Source organism: Rhipicephalus sanguineus, chromosome 2 (assembly GCF_013339695.2).
Source record: "Rhipicephalus sanguineus isolate Rsan-2018 chromosome 2, BIME_Rsan_1.4, whole genome shotgun sequence".
NCBI classification, from domain to species: domain Eukaryota; kingdom Metazoa; phylum Arthropoda; class Arachnida; order Ixodida; family Ixodidae; genus Rhipicephalus; species Rhipicephalus sanguineus.
The window spans coordinates 144,275,820-144,296,521 of NC_051177.1; the positions used below are offsets into that span (position 1 = coordinate 144,275,820).

Sequence of the window (20,702 nt, forward strand, 5' to 3'; positions counted from 1 at the left end):
GCGTTTCGATTGGTTCGCGACGCCTGCAATGCACTGAGTAGTGTGCGTTGCACTCGAGCGCTGGTCGGCGTTTCGCTTGGTTGCGACGCCTGCAATGTACAGAGTGGTGCGCCCAGCACTCGAGCGCTGTCGGCGTTTCGATTGGTTCGCGACGCCTGCATGCACTGAGTAGTGTGCGTTGCACTCGAGCGCTGTCGGCGTTTCGCTTGGTTTGCGACGCCTGCAATGTACAGAGTGTGCGCCCGCACTCGAGCGCTGTCGGCGTTTCGATTGGTTCGCGACGCCTGCAATGCACAGAGTAGTGTGCGTTGCACTCGAGCGCTGTCGGCGTTTTCGCTTGGTTTGCGACGCCTGCAATGTACAGAGTGGTGCGCCCAGCACTCGAGCGCTGTCGGCGTTTTCGATTGGTTCGCGACGCCTGCAATGCACTAGAGTAGTGTGCGTTTGCACTCGAGCGCTGTCGGCGTTTTCGCTTGGTTCGCGACGCCTGCAATGTACAGAGTGGTGCGCCCAGCACTCGAGCGCTGGTCGGCGTTTCGTTGGTTCGCGACGCCTGCAATTGCACTGAGTAGTGTGCGTTGCACTCGAGCGCTTGTCGGCGTTTTCGCTTGGTTTGCGACGCCCTGCAATGTACAGAGTGGGTGCGCCCAGCACTCGAGCGCTGTCGGCGTTTCGATTGGTTCGCTGACGCCTGTCAATGCACTGAGTAGTGTGCGTTGCACTCGAGCGCTGTCGGCGTTTCGCTTGGTTTGCGACGCCTGCAATGTACAGAGTGGTGCGCCCAGCACTCGAGCGCTGTCGGCGTTTCGATTGGTTCGCGACGCCTGCAATGCACAGAGTAGTGTGCGTTGCACTCGAGGCGCTGTCGGCGTTTCGCTTGGTTCGCGACGCCTGCAATGTACAGAGTGGTGCGCCCACACTCAAGCGCTGTCGGCGTTTCGATTGGTTCGCGACGCCTGCAATGCACAGAGTAGTGTGCGTTGCAACTCGAGCGCTGTCGGTGTTTTCGCTTGAATTCGCTACGCCTGCATGTACAGAGTGGTGCGCGCACTCGAGCGCGTCGGCGTTTCGATTGGTTCGCGACGCCTGCAATGCACAGAGTGGTGCGTTGCACTCGAGCGCTGTCGGCGTTTCGCTTGGTTCGCGACGCCTGCAATGCACAGAGTGTGCGCCCAGCGCTGTCGGCGTTTCGATTGGTTCGCGACGCCTGCAATGCACAGAGTGTGTGCGTTGCACTCGAGCGCTGTCGGCGTTTCGCTTGGTTCGCGACGCCTGCAATGTACAGAGTGGTGCGCCCAGCACTCTAGCGCTGTCGGCGTTTCGATTGGTTCGCGACGCCTGCAATGCACAGAGTAGTGTGCGTTGCACTCGAGCGCTGTCGGCGTTTCGCTTGGTTCGCGACGCCTGCAATGTACAGAGTGTGCGCCCAGCACTCTAGCGCTGTCGGCGTTTCGATTGGTTCGCGACGCCTGCAATGCACAGAGTAGTGTGCGTTGCACTCGAGCGCTGTCGGCGTTTCGCTTGGTTCGCGACGCCTGCAATGTACAGAGTGGTGCGCCAGCACTCGAGCGCTGTCGGCGTTTTCGATTGGTTCGCGACGCCTGAATGCACAGAGTAGTGTGCGTTGCACTCGAGCGCTGCGGCGTTTCGATTGGTTCGCGACGCCTGCAATGTACGAGTAGTGTGGCCAGTTGCACTCGAGCTGCTGTCGGCGTTTCGCTTGGTTCGCGACGCCTGCTAATGTACAGAGTAGTGTGCGCCAGCACTCGAGCGCTGTCGGGCGTTTCGATTGGGTTCGCGACGCCTGCAATGCACAGAGTAGTGTGCGTTTGCACTCGAGCGCTGTCCGGCGTTTCGCTTGGTTCGCGACGCCTGCATGTACAGAGTGGTGCGCCCAGCACTCTAGCGCTGTCGGCGTTTCGATTGGTTCGCGACGGCCTGCAATGCACAGATTAGGTGTGCGTTGCACTCGAGCGCTGTTCGGCGTTTCGCTTGGGTCGCGACGCCTGCAATGATACAGAGTGGTGCGCCCAGCACTCTAGCGCTGTCGGCGTTTCGATTGGTTCGCGACGCCTGCAATGCACAGAGTAGTGTGCGTTGCACTCGAGCGCTGTCGGCGTTTCGCTTGGTTCGCGACGCCTGCAATTCACAGAGTGGTGCGCCCAGCACTCGAGCGCTGTCGGCGTTTCGATTGGTTCGCGACGCCTGCAATGCACAGAGTGGTGTGCGTTGCACTCGAGCGCTGTCGGCGTTTCGCTTGTTTCGCGACGCCTGCAAGTCACAGAGTGGTGCGCCCAGCACTCGAGCGCTGTCGGCGTTTCGATTGGTTCGCGACGCCTGCAATGTCAGAGTGGTGTGCGTTGCACTCGAGCGCTGTCGGCGTTTCGATTGGTTCGCGACGCCTGCAAATGTACAGAGTGGTGCGCCCAGCACTCGAGCGCTGTCGGCGTTTCGATTGGTTCGCGACGCCTGCAATGCACAGAGCTGGTGTGCGTTGCACTCGAGCGCTGTCGGCGTTTCGCATTGGTTCGCGACGCCTGCAATGTACAGAGTGGTGCGCCCAGCACTCGAGCGCTGTCGGCGTTTCGATTGGTTCGCGACGCCTGCAATGCACAGAGTGGTGTGCGTTGCACTCGAGCGCTGTCGGCGTTTCGCTTGGTTCGCGACGCCTGCAATGCACAGAGTAGTGTGCGTTGCACTCGAGCGCTGTCGGCGTTTCGCATTGGTTCGCGACGCCTGCAATGTACAGAGTGGTGTGCGCCAGCACTCGAGCGCTGTCGGCGTTTCGATTGGTTCGCGACGCCTGCAATGCACAGAGTGGTGTGCGTTGCACTCGAGCGCTGTCGGCGTTTCGCTTGGTTCGCGACGCCTGCAATGTACAGAGTGGTGCGCCCAGCACTCGAGCGCTGTCGGCGTTTCGATTGGTTCGCGACGCCTGCAATGCACAGAGTAGGTGTGCGTTGCACTCGAGCGCTGTCGGCGTTTCGCTTGGTTCGCGACGCCTGCAATGTACAGAGTGGTGCGCCCAGCACTCGAGCGCTGTCGGCGTTTCGATTGGTTCGCGACGCCTGCAATGCACAGAGTAGTGTGCGTTGCACTCGAGCGCTGTCGGCGTTTCGCTTGGTTCGCGACGCCTGCAATGTACAGAGTGGTGCGCCCAGCACTCGAGCGCTGTCGGCGTTTCGATTGGTTCGCGACGCCTGCAATGCACAGAGTAGTGTGCGTTGCACTCGAGCGCTGTCGGCGTTTCGCTTGGTTCGCGACGCCTGCAATGTACAGAGTGGTGCGCCCAGCACTCGAGCGCTGTCGGCGTTTCGATTGGATTCGCGACGCCTGCAATGCACAGAGTGTGTGCGTTGCACTCGAGCGCTGTCGGCGTTTCGCTTGGTTCGCGACGCCTGCAATGTACAGAGTGTGCGCCCAGCACTCGAGAGTGGTGCGCCCAGCACTCGAGCGCTGTCGGCGTTTCGATTCGGTTCGCGACGCCTGCAATGCACAGAGTAGTGTGCGTTGCACTCGAGCGCTGTCGGGCGTTTCGCTTGGTTCGCGACGCCTGCAATGTACAGAGTGGTGCGCCCAGCACTCGAGCGCTGTCGGCGTTTCGATTGGTTCGCGACGCCTGCAATGCACAGAGTAGTGTGCGTTGCACTCGAGCGCTGTCGGCGTTTCGCTTGTTCGCGACGCCTGCAATGTACAGAGTGGTGCGCCCAGCACTCGAGCGCTGTCGGCGTTTCGATTGGTTCGCGACGCCTGCAATGCACAGAGTAGTGTGCGTTGCACTCGAGCGCTGTCGGCGTTTCGCTTGGTTCGCGACGCCTGCAATGTACAGAGTGGTGCGCCCAGCACTCGAGCGCTGTCGGCGTTTCGATTGGTTCGCGACGCCTGCAATGCACAGAGTAGTGTGCGTTGCACTGGAGCGCTGTCGGCGTTTCGCTTGGTTCGCGACGCCTGCAATGTACAGAGTGGTGCGCCCAGCACTCGAGCGCTGTCGGCGTTTCGATTGGTTCGCGACGCCTGCAATGCACAGAGTAGTGTGCGTTGCACTCGAGCGCTGTCGGCGTTTCGCTTGGTTCGCGACGCCTGCAATGTACAGAGTGGTGCGCCCAGCACTCGAGCGCTGTCGGCGTTTCGATTGGTTCGCGACGCCTGCAATGCACAGAGTAGTGTGCGTTGCACTCGAGCGCTGTCGGCGTTTCGCTTGGTTCGCGACGCCTGCAATGTACAGAGTGGTGCGCCCAGCACTGAGCGCTGTCGGCGTTTCGATTGGTTCGCGACGCCTGCAATGCAGAGTTGTGCGTTGCACTCGAGCGCTGTCGGCGTTTCGCTTGGTTCGCGACGCCTGCAATGTACAGAGTGGTGCGCCCAGCACTCGAGCGCTGTCGGCGTTTCGATTGGTTCGCGACGCCTGCAATGCACAGTAGTGTGCGTTGCACTCGAGCGCTGTCGGCGTTTCGATTGGTTCGCGACGCCTGCAATGCACAGAGTGGTGCGCACTCGAGCGCTGTCGGCGTTTCGCTTGGTTCGCGACGCCTGCAATGTACAGAGTGGTGCGCCCGAGCGCTGTCGGCGTTTCGATTGGTTCGCGACGCCTGCAATGCACAGTAGTGTGCGTTGCACTCGAGCGCTGTCGGCGTTTCGCTTGGTTCGCGACGCCTGCAATGCACAGAGTGGTGCGTTGCACTCGAGCGCTGTCGGCGTTTCGCTTGGTTCGCGACGCCTGCAATGCACAGAGTGGTGCGTTGCAGCTCGAGCGCTGTCGGCGTTTCGATGGTTCGCGACGCCTGCAATGCACAGAGTGTGCGTTGCACTCGAGCGCTGTCGGCGTTTCGCTTTTCGCGACGCCTGCAATGCAGAGTGGTGCGCCCAGCACTCGAGCGCTGTCGGCGTTTCGATTGGTTCGCGACGCCTGCAATGCACAGAGTGGTGTGCGTTGCACTCGAGCGCTGTCGGCGTTTCGCTTGGTTCGCGACGCCTGCAATGTACAGAGTGGTGCGCCCAGCACTCGAGCGCTGTCGGCGTTTCGATTGGTTCGCGACGCCTGCAATGTACAGAGTGGTGCGTTGCACTCGAGCGCTGTCGGCGTTTCGATTGGTTCGCGACGCCTGCAATGTACAGAGTGGTGCGCCCAGCACTCGAGCGCTGTCGGCGTTTCGATTGGTTCGCGACGCCTGCAATGCGCAGAGTGGTGTGCGTTGCACTCGAGCGCTGTCGGCGTTTCGCTTGGTTCGCGACGCCTGCAATGTACAGAGTGGTGCGCCCAGCACTCGAGCGCTGTCGGCGTTTCGATTGGTTCGCGACGCCTGCAATGCACAGAGTAGTGTGCGTTGCACTCGAGCGCTGTCGGCGTTTCGCTTGGTTCGCGACGCCTGCAATGTACAGAGTGGTGCGCCCAGCACTCGAGCGCTGTCGGCGTTTCGATTGGTTCGCGACGCCTGCAATGCACAGAGTAGTGTGCGTTGCACTCGAGCGCTGTCGGCGTTTCGCTTGGTTCGCGACGCCTGCAATGTACAGAGTGGTGCGCCCAGCACTCGAGCGCTGTCGGCGTTTCGATTGGTTCGCGACGCCTGCAATGCACAGAGTAGTGTGCGTTGCACTCGAGCGCTGTCGGCGTTCGCTTGGTTCGCGACGCCTGCAATGTACAGAGTGGTGCGCCCAGCACTCTAGCGCTGTCGGCGTTTCGATTGGTTCGCGACGCCTGCAATGCACAGAGTAGTGTGCGTTGCACTCGAGCGCTGTCGGCGTTTCGCTTGGTTCGCGACGCCTGCAATGTACAGAGTGGTTGCGCCCAGCACTCGAGCGCTGTCGGCGTTTCGATTGGTTCGCGACGCCTGCAATGCACAGAGTAGTGTGCGTTGCACTCGAGCGCTGTCGGCGTTTCGCTTGGTTCGCGACGCCTGCAATGTACAGAGTGGTGCGCCCAGCACTCGAGCGCTGTCGGCGTTTCGATTGGTTCGCGACGCCTGCAATGCATAGAGTAGTGTGCGTTGCACTCGAGCGCTGTCGGCGTTTCGATTGGTTCGCGACGCCTGCAATGCACAGAGTAGTGTGCGTGCACTCGAGCGCTGTCGGCGTTTCGCTTGGTTCGCGACGCCTGCAATGTACAGAGTGGGTGCGTCCAGCACTCGAGCGCTGTCGGCGTTTCGATTGGTTCGCGACGCCTGCAATGCACAGAGTAGTGTGCGTTGCACTCGAGCGCTGTCGGCGTTTCGCTTGGTTCGCGACGCCTGCAATGTACAGAGTGGTGCGCCCAGCACTCGAGCGCTGTCGGCGTTTCGATTGGTTCGCGACGCCTGCAATGCACAGAGTAGTGTGCGTTGCACTCGAGCGCTGTCGGCGTTTCGCTTGGTTCGCGACGCCTGCAATGTACAGAGTGGTGCGCCCAGCACTCGAGCGCTGTCGGCGTTTCGATTGGTTCGCGACGCCTGCAATGCACAGAGTAGTGTGCGTTGCACTCGAGCGCTGTCGGCGTTTCGCTTGGTTCGCGACGCCTGCAATGTACAGAGTGGTGCGCCCAGCACTCGAGCGCTGTCGGCGTTTCGATTGGTTCGCGACGCCTGCAATGCACAGAGTAGTGTGCGTTGCACTCGAGCGCTGTCGGCGTTTCGCTTTGTTTCGCGACGCCTGCAATGCACAGAGTGGTGCGCCCAGCACTCGAGCGCTGTCGGCGTTTCGATTGGTTCGCGACGCCTGCAATGCACAGAGTAGTGTGCGTTGCACTCGAGCGCTGTCGGCGTTTCGCTTGGTTCGCGACGCCTGCAATGTACAGAGTGGTGCGCCCAGCACTCGAGCGCTGTCGGCGTTTCGATTGGTTCGCGACGCCTGCAATGCACAGAGTAGTGTGCGTTGCACTCGAGCGCTGTCGGCGTTTCGCTTGGTTCGCGACGCCTGCAATGTACAGAGTGGTGCGCCCAGCACTCGAGCGCTGTCGGCGTTTCGATTGGTTCGCGACGCCTGCAATGCACAGAGTAGTGTGCGTTGCACTCGAGCGCTGTCGGCGTTTCGCTTGGTTCGCGACGCCTGCAATGTACAGAGTGGTGCGCCCAGCACTCGAGCGCTGTCGGCGTTTCGATTGGTTCGCGACGCCTGCAATGCACAGAGTGTGTGCGTTGCACTCGAGCGCTGTCGGCGTTTCGCTTGGTTCGCGACGCCTGCAATGTACAGAGTGGTGCGCCCAGCACTCGAGCGCTGTCGGCGTTTCGATTGGTTCGCGACGCCTGCATGCACAGAGTAGTGTGCGTTGCACTCGAGCGCTGTCGGCGTTTCGCTTGGTTCGCGACGCCTGCAATGTACAGAGTGGTGCGCCCAGCACTCGAGCGCTGTCGGCGTTTCGATTGGTTCGCGACGCCTGCAATGCACAGAGTAGTGTGCGTTGCACTCGAGCGCTGTCGGCGTTTCGCTTGGTTCGCGACGCCTGCAATGTACAGAGTGGTGCGCCCAGCACTCGAGCGCTGTCGGCGTTTCGATTGGTTCGCGACGCCTGCAATGCACAGAGTAGTGTGCGTTGCACTCGAGCGCTGTCGGCGTTTCGCTTGGTTCGCGACGCCTGCAATGTACAGAGTGGTGCGCCCAGCACTCGAGCGCTGTCGGCGTTCGATTGGTTCGCGACGCCTGCAATGCACAGAGTAGTGTGCGTTGCACTCGAGCGCTGTCGGCGTTTCGCTTGGTTCGCGACGCCTGCAATGTACAGAGTGGTGCGCCCAGCACTCGAGCGCTGTCGGCGTTTCGATTGGTTCGCGACGCCTGCAATGCACAGAGTAGTGTGCGTTGCACTCGAGCGCTGTCGGCGTTTCGCTTGGTTCGCGACGCCTGCAATGTACAGAGTGGTGCGCCCAGCACTCGAGCGCTGTCGGCGTTTCGATTGGTTCGCGACGCCTGCAATGCACAGAGTAGTGTGCGTTGCACTCGAGCGCTGTCGGCGTTTCGCTTGGTTCGCGACGCCTGCAATGTACAGAGTGGTGCGCCCAGCACTCGAGCGCTGTCGGCGTTTCGATTGGTTCGCGACGCCTGCAATGCACAGAGTAGTGTGCGTTGCACTCGAGCGCTGTCGGCGTTTCGCTTGGTTCGCGACGCCTGCAATGTACAGAGTGGTGCGCCCAGCACTCGAGCGCTGTCGGCGTTTCGATTGGTTCGCGACGCCTGCAATGCACAGAGTAGTGTGCGTTGCACTCGAGCGCTGTCGGCGTTTCGCTTGGTTCGCGACGCCTGCAATGTACAGAGTGGTGCGCCCAGCACTCGAGCGCTGTCGGCGTTTCGATTGGTTCGCGACGCCTGCAATGCACAGAGTAGTGTGCGTTGCACTCGAGCGCTGTCGGCGTTTCGCTTGGTTCGCGACGCCTGCAATGTACAGAGTGGTGCGCCCAGCACTCGAGCGCTGTCGGCGTTTCGATTGGTTCGCGACGCCTGCAATGCACAGAGTCGGTGTGCGTTGCACTCGAGCGCTGTCGGCGTTTCGCTTGGTTCGCGACGCCTGCAATGTACAGAGTGGTGTGCCCAGCACTCGAGCGCTGTCGGCGTTTCGATTGGTTCGCGACGCCTGCTAATGCACAGAGTAGTGTGCGTTGCACTCGAGCGCTGTCGGCGTTTCGATTGGTTCGCGACGCCTGCAATGCACAGAGTAGTGTGCGTTGCACTCGAGCGCTGTCGGCGTTTCGCTTGGTTCGCGACGCCTGCAATGTACAGAGTGGTGCGCCCAGCACTCGAGCGCTGTCGGCGTTTCGATTGGTTCGCGACGCCTGCAATGCACAGAGTAGTGTGCGTTGCACTCGAGCGCTGTCGGCGTTTCGCTTGGTTCGCGACGCCTGCAATGTACAGAGTGGTGCGCCCAGCACTCGAGCGCTGTCGGCGTTTCGATTGGTTCGCGACGCCTGCAATGCACAGAGTAGTGTGCGTTGCACTCGAGCGCTGTCGGCGTTTCGCTTGGTTCGCGACGCCTGCAATGTACAGAGTGGTGCGCCCAGCACTCGAGCGCTGTCGGCGTTTCGATTGGTTCGCGACGCCTGCAATGCACAGAGTAGTGTGCGTTGCACTCGAGCGCTGTCGGCGTTTCGCTTGGTTCGCGACGCCTGCAATGTACAGAGTGGTGCGCCCAGCACTCGAGCGCTGTCGGCGTTTCGATTGGTTCGCGACGCCTGCAATGCACAGAGTAGGTGTGCGTTGCACTCGAGCGCTGTCGGCGTTTCGCTTGGTTCGCGACGCCTGCAATGTACAGAGTGGTGCGCCCAGCACTCGAGCGCTGTCGGCGTTTCGATTGGTTCGCGACGCCTGCAATGCACAGAGTAGTGTGCGTTGCACTCGAGCGCTGTCGGCGTTTCGCTTGGTTCGCGACGCCTGCAATGTACAGAGTGGTGCGCCCAGCACTCGAGCGCTGTCGGCGTTTCGATTGGTTCGCGACGCCTGCAATGCACAGAGTAGTGTGCGTTGCACTCGAGCGCTGTCGGCGTTTCGCTTGGTTCGCGACGCCTGCAATGTACAGAGTGGTGCGCCCAGCACTCGAGCGCTGTCGGCGTTTCGATTGGTTCGCGACGCCTGCAATGCACAGAGTAGTGTGCGTTGCACTCGAGCGCTGTCGGCGTTTCGCTTGGTTCGCGACGCCTGCAATGTACAGAGTGGTGCGCCCAGCACTCGAGCGCTGTCGGCGTTTCGATTGGTTCGCGACGCCTGCAATGCACAGAGTAGTGTGCGTTGCACTCGAGCGCTGTCGGCGTTTCGCTTGGTTCGCGACGCCTGCAATGTACAGAGTGGTGCGCCCAGCACTCGAGCGCTGTCGGCGTTTCGATTGGTTCGCGACGCCTGCAATGCACAGAGTAGTGTGCGTTGCACTCGAGCGCTGTCGGCGTTTCGCTTGGTTCGCGACGCCTGCAATGTACAGAGTGGTGCGCCCAGCACTCGAGCGCTGTCGGCGTTTCGATTGGTTCGCGACGCCTGCAATGCACACAGTAGTGTGCGTTGCACTCGAGCGCTGTCGGCGTTTCGATTGGTTCGCGACGCCTGCAATGCACAGATGGTGCGCCCAGCACTCGAGCGCTGTCGGCGTTTCGATTGGTTCGCGACGCCTGCAATGCACAGAGTAGTGTGCGTTGCACTCGAGCGCTGTCGGCGTTTCGCTTGGTTCGCGACGCCTGCAATGTACAGAGTGGTGCGCCCAGCACTCGAGCGCTGTCGGCGTTTCGATTGGTTCGCGACGCCTGCAATGCACAGAGTAGTGTGCGTTGCACTCGAGCGCTGTCGTCGTTTCGCTTGGTTCGCGACGCCTGCAATGTACAGAGTGGTGCGCCCAGCACTCGAGCGCTGTCGGCGTTTCGATTGGTTCGCGACGCCTGCAATGCACAGAGTGGTGTGCGTTGCACTCGAGCGCTGTCGGCGTTTCGCTTGGTTCGCGACGCCTGCAATGTACAGAGTGGTGCGCCCAGCACTCTAGCGCTGTCGGCGTTTCGATTGGTTCGCGACGCCTGCAATGCACAGAGTAGTGTGCGTTGCACTCGAGCGCTGTCGGCGTTTCGCTTGGTTCGCGACGCCTGCAATGTACAGAGTGGTGCGCCCAGCACTCGAGCGCTGTCGGCGTTTCGATTGGTTCGCGACGCCTGCAATGCACAGAGTAGTGTGCGTTGCACTCGAGCGCTGTCGGCGTTTCGCTTGGTTCGCGACGCCTGCAATGTACAGAGTGGTGCGCCCAGCACTCGAGTGCTGTCGGCGTTTCGATTGGTTCGCGACGCCTGTAATGCATAGAGTAGTGTGCGTTGCACTCGAGCGCTGTCGGCGTTTCGATTGGTTCGCGACGCCTGCAATGCACAGAGTAGTGTGTGTTGCACTCGAGCGCTGTCGGCGTTTCGCTTGGTTCGCGACGCCTGCAATGTACAGAGTGGTGCGCCCAGCACTCTAGCGCTGTCGGCGTTTCGATTGGTTCGCGACGCCTGCAATGCACAGATTGGTGTGCGTTGCACTCGAGCGCTGTCGGCGTTTCGCTTGGTTCGCGACGCCTGCAATGTACAGAGTGGTGCGCCGAGCACTCTAGCGCTGTCGGCGTTTCGATTGGTTCGCGACGCCTGCAATGCACAGAGTAGTGTGCGTTGCACTCGAGCGCTGTCGGTGTTTCGCTTGGTTCGCGACGCCTGCAATGTACAGAGTGGTGCGCCCAGCACTCGAGCGCTGTCGGCGTTTCGATTGGTTCGCGACGCCTGCAATGCACAGAGTAGTGTGCGTTGCACTCGAGCGCTGTCGGCGTTTCGCTTGGTTCGCGACGCCTGCAATGTACAGAGTGGTGCGCCCAGCACTCGAGCGCTGTCGGCGTTTCGATTGGTTCGCGACGCCTGCAATGCACAGAGTGGTGTGCGTTGCACTCGAGCGCTGTCGGCGCTTCGCTTGGTTCGCGACGCCTGCAATACATAGAGTAGTGTGCGTTGCACTCGAGCGCTGTCGGCGTTTCGCTTGGTTCGCGACGCCTGCAATGTACAGAGTGGTGCGCCCAGCACTCGAGCGCTGTCGGCGTTTCGATTGGTTCGCGACGCCTGCAATGCACAGAGTGGTGTGCGTTGCACTCGAGCGCTGTCGGCGTTTCGCTTGGTTCGCGACGCCTGCAATGTACAGAGTGGTGCGCCCAGCACTAGAGCGCTGTCGGCGTTTCGATTGGTTCGCGACGCCTGCAATGCACAGAGTAGTGTGCGTTGCACTCGAGCGCTGTCGGCGTTTCGCTTGGTTCGCGACGCCTGCAATGTACAGAGTGGTGCGCCCAGCACTCGAGCGCTGTCGGCGTTTCGATTGGTTCGCGACGCCTGCAAAGTACAGAGTGGTGCGCCCAGCACTCTAGCGCTGTCGGCGTTTCGATTGGTTCGCGACGCCTGCAATGCACAGAGTAGTGTGCGTTGCACTCGAGCGCTGTCGGCGTTTCGCTTGGTTCGCGACGCCTGCAATGTACAGAGTGGTGCGCCCAGCACTCGAGCGCTGTCGGCGTTTCGATTGGTTCGCGACGCCTGCAATGCACAGAGTAGTGTGTGTTGCACTCGAGCGCTGTCGGCGTTTCGCTTGGTTCGCGACGCCTGCAATGTACAGAGTGGTGCGCCCAGCACTCTAGCGCTGTCGGCGTTTCGATTGGTTCGCGACGCCTGCAATGCACAGATTGGTGTGCGTTGCACTCGAGCGCTGTCGGCGTTTCGCTTGGTTCGCGACGCCTGCAATGTACAGAGTGGTGCGCCGAGCACTCTAGCGCTGTCGGCGTTTCGATTGGTTCGCGACGCCTGCAATGCACAGAGTAGTGTGCGTTGCACTCGAGCGCTGTCGGTGTTTCGCTTGGTTCGCGACGCCTGCAATGTACAGAGTGGTGCGCCCAGCACTCGAGCGCTGTCGGCGTTTCGATTGGTTCGCGACGCCTGCAATGCACAGAGTAGTGTGCGTTGCACTCGAGCGCTGTCGGCGTTTCGCTTGGTTCGCGACGCCTGCAATGTACAGAGTGGTGCGCCCAGCACTCGAGCGCTGTCGGCGTTTCGATTGGTTCGCGACGCCTGCAATGCACAGAGTAGTGTGCGTTGCACTCGAGCGCTGTCGGCGTTTCGCTTGGTTCGCGACGCCTGCAATGTACAGAGTGGTGCGCCCAGCACTCGAGCGCTGTCGGCGTTTCGATTGGTTCGCGACGCCTGCAATGCACAGAGCGGTGTGCGTTGCACTCGAGCGCTGTCGGCGTTTCGCTTGGTTCGCGACGCCTGCAATGCACAGAGTGGTGCGCCCAGCACTCGAGCGCTCTCGGCGTTTCGATTGGTTCGCGACGCCTGCAATGTACAGAGTGGTGCGCCCAGCACTCGAGCGCTGTCGGCGTTTCGATTGGTTCGCGACGCCTGCAATGCACAGAGTGGTGTGCGTTGCACGCGAGCGCTGTCGGCGTTTCGCTTGGTTCGCGACGCCTGCAATGCACAGAGTAGTGTGCGTTGCACTCGAGCGCTGTCGGCGTTTCGCTTGGTTCGCGACGCCTGCAATGTACAGTGGTGCGCCCAGCACTCGAGCGCTGTCGGCGTTTCGATTGGTTCGCGACGCCTGCAATGCACAGAGTGGTGTGCGTTGCACTCGAGCGCTGTCGGCGTTTCGCTTGGTTCGCGACGCCTGCAATGTACAGAGTGGTGCGCCCAGCACTCGAGCGCTGTCGGCGTTTCGATTGGTTCGCGACGCCTGCAATGCACAGAGTAGTGTGCGTTGCACTCGAGCGCTGTCGGCGTTTCGCTTGGTTCGCGACGCCTGCAATGTACAGAGTGGTGCGCCCAGCACTCGAGCGCTGTCGGCGTTTCGATTGGTTCGCGACGCCTGCAATGCACAGAGTAGTGTGCGTTGCACTCGAGCGCTGTCGGCGTTTCGCTTGGTTCGCGACGCCTGCAATGTACAGAGTGGTGCGCCCAGCACTCGAGCGCTGTCGGCGTTTCGATTGGATCGCGACGCCTGCAATGCACAGAGTGGTGTGCGTTGCACTCGAGCGCTGTCGGCGTTTCGCTTGGTTCGCGACGCCTGCAATGTACAGAGTGGTGCGCCCAGCACTCGAGAGTGGTGCGCCCAGCACTCGAGCGCTGTCGGCGTTTCGATTCGTTCGCGACGCCTGCAATGCACAGAGTAGTGTGCGTTGCACTCGAGCGCTGTCGGCGTTTCGCTTGGTTCGCGACGCCTGCAATGTACAGAGTGGTGCGCCCAGCACTCGAGCGCTGTCGGCGTTTCGATTGGTTCGCGACGCCTGCAATGCACAGAGTAGTGTGCGTTGCACTCGAGCGCTGTCGGCGTTTCGCTTGGTTCGCGACGCCTGCAATGTACAGAGTGGTGCGCCCAGCACTCAAGCGCTGTCGGCGTTTCGATTGGTTCGCGGCGCCTGCAATGCACAGAGTAGTGTGCGTTGCACTCGAGCGCTGTCGGTGTTTCGCTTGATTCGCGACGCCTGCAATGTACAGAGTGGTGCGCCCAGCACTCGAGCGCTGTCGGCGTTTCGATTGGTTCGCGACGCCTGCAATGCACAGAGTAGTGTGCGTTGCACTGGAGCGCTGTCGGCGTTTCGCTTGGTTCGCGACGCCTGCAATGTACAGAGTGGTGCGCCCAGCACTCGAGCGCTGTCGGCGTTTCGATTGGTTCGCGACGCCTGCAATGCACAGAGTAGTGTGCGTTGCACTGGAGCGCTGTCGGCGTTTCGCTTGGTTCGCGACGCCTGCAATGTACAGAGTGGTGCGCCCAGCACTCGAGCGCTGTCGGCGTTTCGATTGGTTCGCGACGCCTGCAATGCACAGAGTGGTGTGCGTTGCACTCGAGCGCTGTCGGCGTTTCGCTTGGTTCGCGACGCCTGCAATGTACAGAGTGGTGCGCCCAGCACTCTAGCGCTGTCGGCGTTTCGATTGGTTCGCGACGCCTGCAATGCACAGAGTAGTGTGCGTTGCACTCGAGCGCTGTCGGCGTTTCGCTTGGTTCGCGACGCCTGCAATGTACAGAGTGGTGCGCCCAGCACTGGAGCGCTGTCGGCGTTTCGATGGTTCGCGACGCCTGCAATGCACAGAGTAGTGTGCGTTGCACTCGAGCGCTGTCGGCGTTTCGCTTGGTTCGCGACGCCTGCAATGTACAGAGTGGTGCGCCCAGCACTCGAGCGCTGTCGGCGTTTCGATTGGTTCGCGACGCCTGTAATGCACAGAGTAGTGTGCGTTGCACTCGAGCGCTGTCGGCGTTTCGATTGGTTCGCGACGCCTGCAATGCACAGAGTAGTGTGCGTTGCACTCGAGCGCTGACGGCGTTTCGCTTGGTTCGCGACGCCTGCAATGTACAGAGTGGTGCGCCCAGCACTCGAGCGCTGTCGGCGTTTCGATTGGTTCGCGACGCCTGTAATGCACAGATTAGTGTGCGTTGCACTCGAGCGCTGTCGGCGTTTCGATTGGTTCGCGACGCCTGCAATGCACAGAGTAGTGTGCGTTGCACTCGAGCGCTGTCGGCGTTTCGCTTGGTTCGCGACGCCTGCAATATACAGAGTGGTGCGCCCAGCACTCTAGCGCTGTCGGCGTTTCGATTGGTTCGCGACGCCTGCAATGCACAGATTGGTGTGCGTTGCACTCGAGCGCTGTCGGCGTTTCGCTTGGTTCGCGACGCCTGCAATGTACAGAGTGGTGCGCCCAGCACTCTAGCGCTGTCGGCGTTTCGATTGGTTCGCGACGGCTGCAATGCACAGAGTAGTGTGCGTTGCACTCGAGCGCTGTCGGCGTTTCGCTTGGTTCGCGACGCCTGCAATGTACAGAGTGGTGCGCCCAGCACTCGAGCGCTGTCGGCGTTTCGATTGGTTCGCGACGCCTGCAATGTACAGAGTGGTGCGCCCAGCACTCGAGCGCTGTCGGCGTTTCGATTGGTTCGCGACGCCTGCAATGCACAGAGTGGTGTGCGTTGCACTCGAGCGCTGTCGGCGTTTCGCTTGGTTCGCGACGCCTGCAATGCACAGAGTGGTGCGCCCAGCACTCGAGCGCTGTCGGCGTTTCGATTGGTTCGCGACGCCTGCAATGTACAGAGTGGTGCGCCCAGCACTCGAGCGCTGTCGGCGTTTCGATTGGTTCGCGACGCCTGCAATGCACAGAGTGGTGTGCGTTGCACTCGAGCGCTGTCGGCGCTTCGCTTGGTTCGCGACGCCTGCAATACACAGAGTAGTGTGCGTTGCACTCGAGCGCTGTCGGCGTTTCGCTTGGTTCGCGACGCCTGCAATGTACAGAGTGGTGCGCCCAGCACTCGAGCGCTGTCGGCGTTTCGATTGGTTCGCGACGCCTGCAATGCACAGAGTGGTGTGCGTTGCACTCGAGCGCTGTCGGCGTTTTCGCTTGGTTCGCGACGCCTGCAATGTACAGAGTGGTGCGCCCAGCACTAGAGCGCTGTCGGCGTTTCGATTGGTTCGCGACGCCTGCAATGCACAGAGTAGTGTGCGTTGCACTCGAGCGCTGTCGGCGTTTCGCTTGGTTCGCGACGCCTGCAATGTACAGAGTGGTGCGCCCAGCACTCGAGCGCTGTCGGCGTTTCGATTGGTTCGCGACGCCTGCAATGTACAGAGTGGTGCGCCCAGCACTCTAGCGCTGTCGGCGTTTCGATTGGTTCGCGACGCCTGCAATGCACAGAGTAGTGTGCGTTGGACTCGAGCGCTGTCGGCGTTTCGCTTGGTTCGCGACGCCTGCAATGTACAGAGTGGTGCGCCCAGCACTCGAGCGCTGTCGGCGTTTCGATTGGTTCGCGACGCCTGCAATGCACAGGGTAGTGTGCGTTGCACTCGAGCGCTGTCGGCGTTTCGCTTGGTTCGCGACGCCTGCAATGTACAGAGTGGTGCGCCCAGCACTCGAGCGCTGTCGGCGTTTCGATTGGTTCGCGAGGCCCGTAATGCACAGAGTAGTGTGCGCAGCACTCGAGCACTGTCGGCGTTTCGATTGGTTCGCGACGCCTGCAATGCACAGAGCGGTTTGCGTAACACTCGAGCGCTACCGATTTCTGTGGCAACATGTAACGTATGCTACATTGCTACAACTGCATATAGCCAAAACTTCAAATACAGTTGGCGTTGCCCCAACATGAAGCTGCGCTCAGAATTCGCATTAGGCTGCATCGTAATCGTCAGTGAATTTTCGATGGCGAGAGAGAACATTCATTTGGAAGCAGCAAGCGACAGAGGAAGTGGACGTACCTGTTGTACTCGTAGGTACTTCTTGGTTACCCGTTGTGTTAACCGTAATTGGCTCAACTTCTTCCTGATTTGTTGTGTTTATTGCGGCACCACTGTAAAAATATGTACATAGGTATTGTTACACATGTGCTGGCGATATAAGCATCCATGCTCAATGAAATATTCATCGTAGGTACTAAAATAGCATCTAAGTATACTATACGTCTGTAAAAAAAGCTCTGTCGTAATTGTTCGCTTTTTACGGTGGGTCAGTGGGACCTATTGAATTATTTTTAATCCATTGGCTCCGGATTATTTCATTACGTTCTTCAAATGACCTAAGTCGGGGTACTCAGCCTGACAGCCTAACAAACGCAAATTTTGTTGCTCGAATATATGTGCATCTTAGCACAGTGCACACACACACGAACACTGTGCGCTGTGCTAAGATGAAGATTGACCGATTTGCCCAAATAGCCACCTTAATCGAATATATGTTCTTGAAGGAATACAACTTAGTGACTTAAACAGTCAAAAACCGGCGTTGGGCGGTCAATATTCGAATCATGAAGCCCGAGGTTCTGTTACTCCATAAAAGTCTTTGCTATAATACACATCATTGCACGTTCATAACTTTTCTCCAGCTGGCTGAATTATTTTCCGTAATTCTACATTCATAATAATGAAAATATGCCGGGCTGCATCTGGCACTTGCCAACAATCGCTGCCTCCAAGCGTGTGCTCGTACTTGGCAGTTGACAGATGATCGAGGAAGTCTGGTCGACGAAGAAAATGTCCATAACAGCAGGCGATTACGTGCACGTGAAGTGTCGGTCAGAGTCCCAATCTTGTACCTCTCGTAATTTGTAACTATGCGCGCGCCAAGTATTGAATCGCATAAACTGAATGCCGGGGCAAAATACGGTACTTATTCCTTTTCTTGGTTGCGTTACATTGTTTCTTTATTGAACAGCCTTCTAGCATCGACAACTCGCAATGAAGGCCTGAGTGGTGACGCGACAGGCAGTGAAATGGTGTCACTTGTAGGCTCTGTTTGTGTTAGGAGAGTTTCCTCACGTCGTAGCTATGGTGTATACCTTTTTCTAATATTTCGAGCATCTGGGAATCTCAAATTTACCCGCTGTACAATGAACTAGTTAATTAGAGCACGTCTCTGAAAAGAGTGGCCCTTTTTAAAGCTTGCCATGACTTACAGTTGCGGTCCAGTTCAGCAGTAGAAAGTCTATTCCACTGATAATGCTAACGGGTAATGAAAACGCCTATGTTAGGCTTTCAAAACATTGATGCGCTTCATTATCGTACTGTGCTATTTTATATGTCATTTATTTGAGATTGTATTTGTGGACGAGACACGAAATATTTTATTTTGTTTCGCATTAAGCTTACGTGTGTTTCAGAAGCACTATGCTTACCTGTGTTTGAGAAGAGCAGAGTAGACAACGACGAAAGCGTAAAACATAAGGAAACATCCCTTAGCACGTCGATGTTCAGACCACCTTTTGTGGAGCCAGGCACAATAGCCGAGCCGAAGGAAATATGTGCGTGCCATTCGGAAGCAAAGGAGCCGCGTATTGCTGCGCTCTGTTCCACTCATTTACGAAGCCCCTGCATGCTAGTGGCCTGGCGGCGGCTGTGAGCACCAATGTAGCAGTTTCGCTACTATGGAGATCTTAGGCGGCGCACTTGCTGGGACGCACCCGTTGCCCAAATCGACTTAGCAACTAACATAGGTTTTTGTAAAAGAAAAAAACATAACTCCGAGTGTGAGGAAAACGATCGAATGCTAGTGTTTGCCCAGTTTATACCGTAATTTCGCCCTCATCACATTGTTGACTTACTTGACGGAAGCACCCACGCTCTGTATCTTATCGATTCGGCGCAGGTCAGTCGCTTAAGTGCCAATGCTGATGAAAAGTTTGCATGACACCGTCCAGTTTCAGTTTTCCAGCAATGCCACTTCTCATGGATATCTCTCTCTCTGTACCTAAAAATTGGAATCGAAAGCGAGTTTTTGTGACGCTCATTGTTTCTGAGTCCGGCCCGTAGGCAGGGGGGAAGGGGGGCTAGGACCCCCCGCCTCACCCCCCGAAATTTTGACTGAATGGGCAATACTGCCAGGGAAAGTATAAGGGATGTTATTTGTATTAATTAGGACATAAATATGAAGAAAGTAAAGTGGACGAAAAGATAACTTGCCGCCGGCAGGGACCGAACCTGCGACCTTCGAATAGCGCGTCCGATGCTCTACCACTGAGCTACGGCGGCGGTCATCCCCCCGTCCACGTTATGGGGTATATATGTGCATTTTAAACCTAGGAGTGTTAGTCAGCGCCGATCGCAGCCATGGCGGCGAGTGTGGAACACTCTTTTTCCGCCTGTTGGCGTCACGTGACACGTGATCTTTTTACGAGCTGGCAGCTGACCAATAATCCCACGCATACTACCTGAAGGCATCAAGTCTGCCAGAAGGAGGCCCTCGCTATGAATGAAGGAAAGAAGATAACTTTTAAGGGCTTGTTTTCCTTTGTTAGACACAATATTAATGAGAACTAAGAGATAATAATGCTAAGGAAACTATAGGGGATGTTATTTATAGTAATTAGGATATAAATGTGAAGAAAATAAAGTGGACGAAAAGATAACTTGTCGTCGGCAGGGACCGAACCTGCGACCTTCGAATAGCGCGTCCGATGCTCTACCACTGAGCTACGGCGGCAGCAAGTTATCTTTTCGTCCACTTTACTTTCTTCACATTTATATCCTAATTACTACAAATAACATCCCCTATACTTTCCTTGGCAGTACCGTCTGTTATTTCTCATTAATAGTGTGTCTCAAAGGAAAACGAGCCCTTAAAAGTTACCTTCTTTCCTTGATTGGTTGGGTGTTTTACCGAAAATAAATAATGAAAACAGGTGTTTTCTAAAATAGTCAATGCCTTCAGCAAGTGAGCCCCCCCCCCCCCCCCCGGGCCTGTTCTGAGTACTTGGATTTAGAAAGAGGGTCGAACTATTTCCTGCTTCTGCCAATAGGGGCTCTCTAGATTCTTCAAATCTATATTACCCCATATTTCTTCAGGATCTCTTGTATCTGTGTTTTGGCGTTTGGAAAGAGTACTTTTTTTTTACCTCAAGGCCCTTCAGGTAAGCCGCAAGAGTGTATCATTGAACCCAAATAACGTGGTCAATGTGTTCTTCTTCAGCGGCAATGCAAATCATTGCCCAAAGTTACAGCCCTGGCAGCTGATTCAGACTCGATGTTCGCGCAAGCGCAGTCGATCTCTTCTTCCAGATCATCTATATTCCTCGGCTCTGGCGGATAGATTCGCTGCTTAACCAAGCCCTAAAGCGCAGACCTTGGAACTCAAGCACAGCCTTAGAGCACAAAGCACCCACTAACCCGGAGATCTCGTCGGCCAAACCAAAGCTCCTCCGCCAGCGATCCGTCTCGCTGGAAAGATTGTTCCGATCATCTTCTATCATGAGGATTCGAGCCGGCGGGCTCGAATCAGGGGTCCTGCACTCAGCCGAGTTGTATGTTGTGAACAAATTTATCTGCAAGCACGCCGAAGAATGATCAAAGCCACTTCATCCCTGTGAGATTGTTCTCATAGAAGTGTGGCCCAGGGTTATTGTGGCCAAGAATGCCACACCATACACAAAGTATCTTGGTGACTGTGCCGGCAAAACCAATAGTGGTTCTCCTCAGATAAATATTGGATATTGTGGACGCGTACTGATGTTTTCTCTCTTGACAAATTTTACTTTATAACACCCAAGAAGTTTTTCGAATAAAATGCTTTTCCTATGCCATATTTATTGACAATGCAAATACAAAATACGATGCTCCTTCGAAATAATCAGGATTGATATGCTGGAGCAGGAAAGCGTGTTAGGGAATAAACTCATACATATCGAGCGCGTTCCACAGAAAAGATGCACTACTATGGTCAGGGGCGTAGCCAGGTGGGGGGGGGGTGGTTTGGGGGTTCAAACTCTCCCCGAAATTTTTCGGTTTTGCTCGCGTATATATACACGCGCGCATACAAACGCAC

At 57.8% G+C, this 20,702-nt stretch overlaps 2 non-coding genes across 2 annotated transcripts; both read right to left on the reverse strand.

The window, feature by feature from the left end:
* Positions 1-18,841: 18,841 nt before the first annotated feature.
* On the reverse strand, positions 18,842-18,913 carry Trnaa-cgc (transfer RNA alanine (anticodon CGC)). The gene has a single exon. It is a non-coding gene; the product is annotated as a tRNA-Ala (tRNA).
* A 379-nt stretch (positions 18,914-19,292) lies between these two features.
* Positions 19,293-19,364, reverse strand: Trnaa-cgc (transfer RNA alanine (anticodon CGC)). The gene has a single exon. It is a non-coding gene; the product is annotated as a tRNA-Ala (tRNA).
* Positions 19,365-20,702: the final 1,338 nt, after the last annotated feature.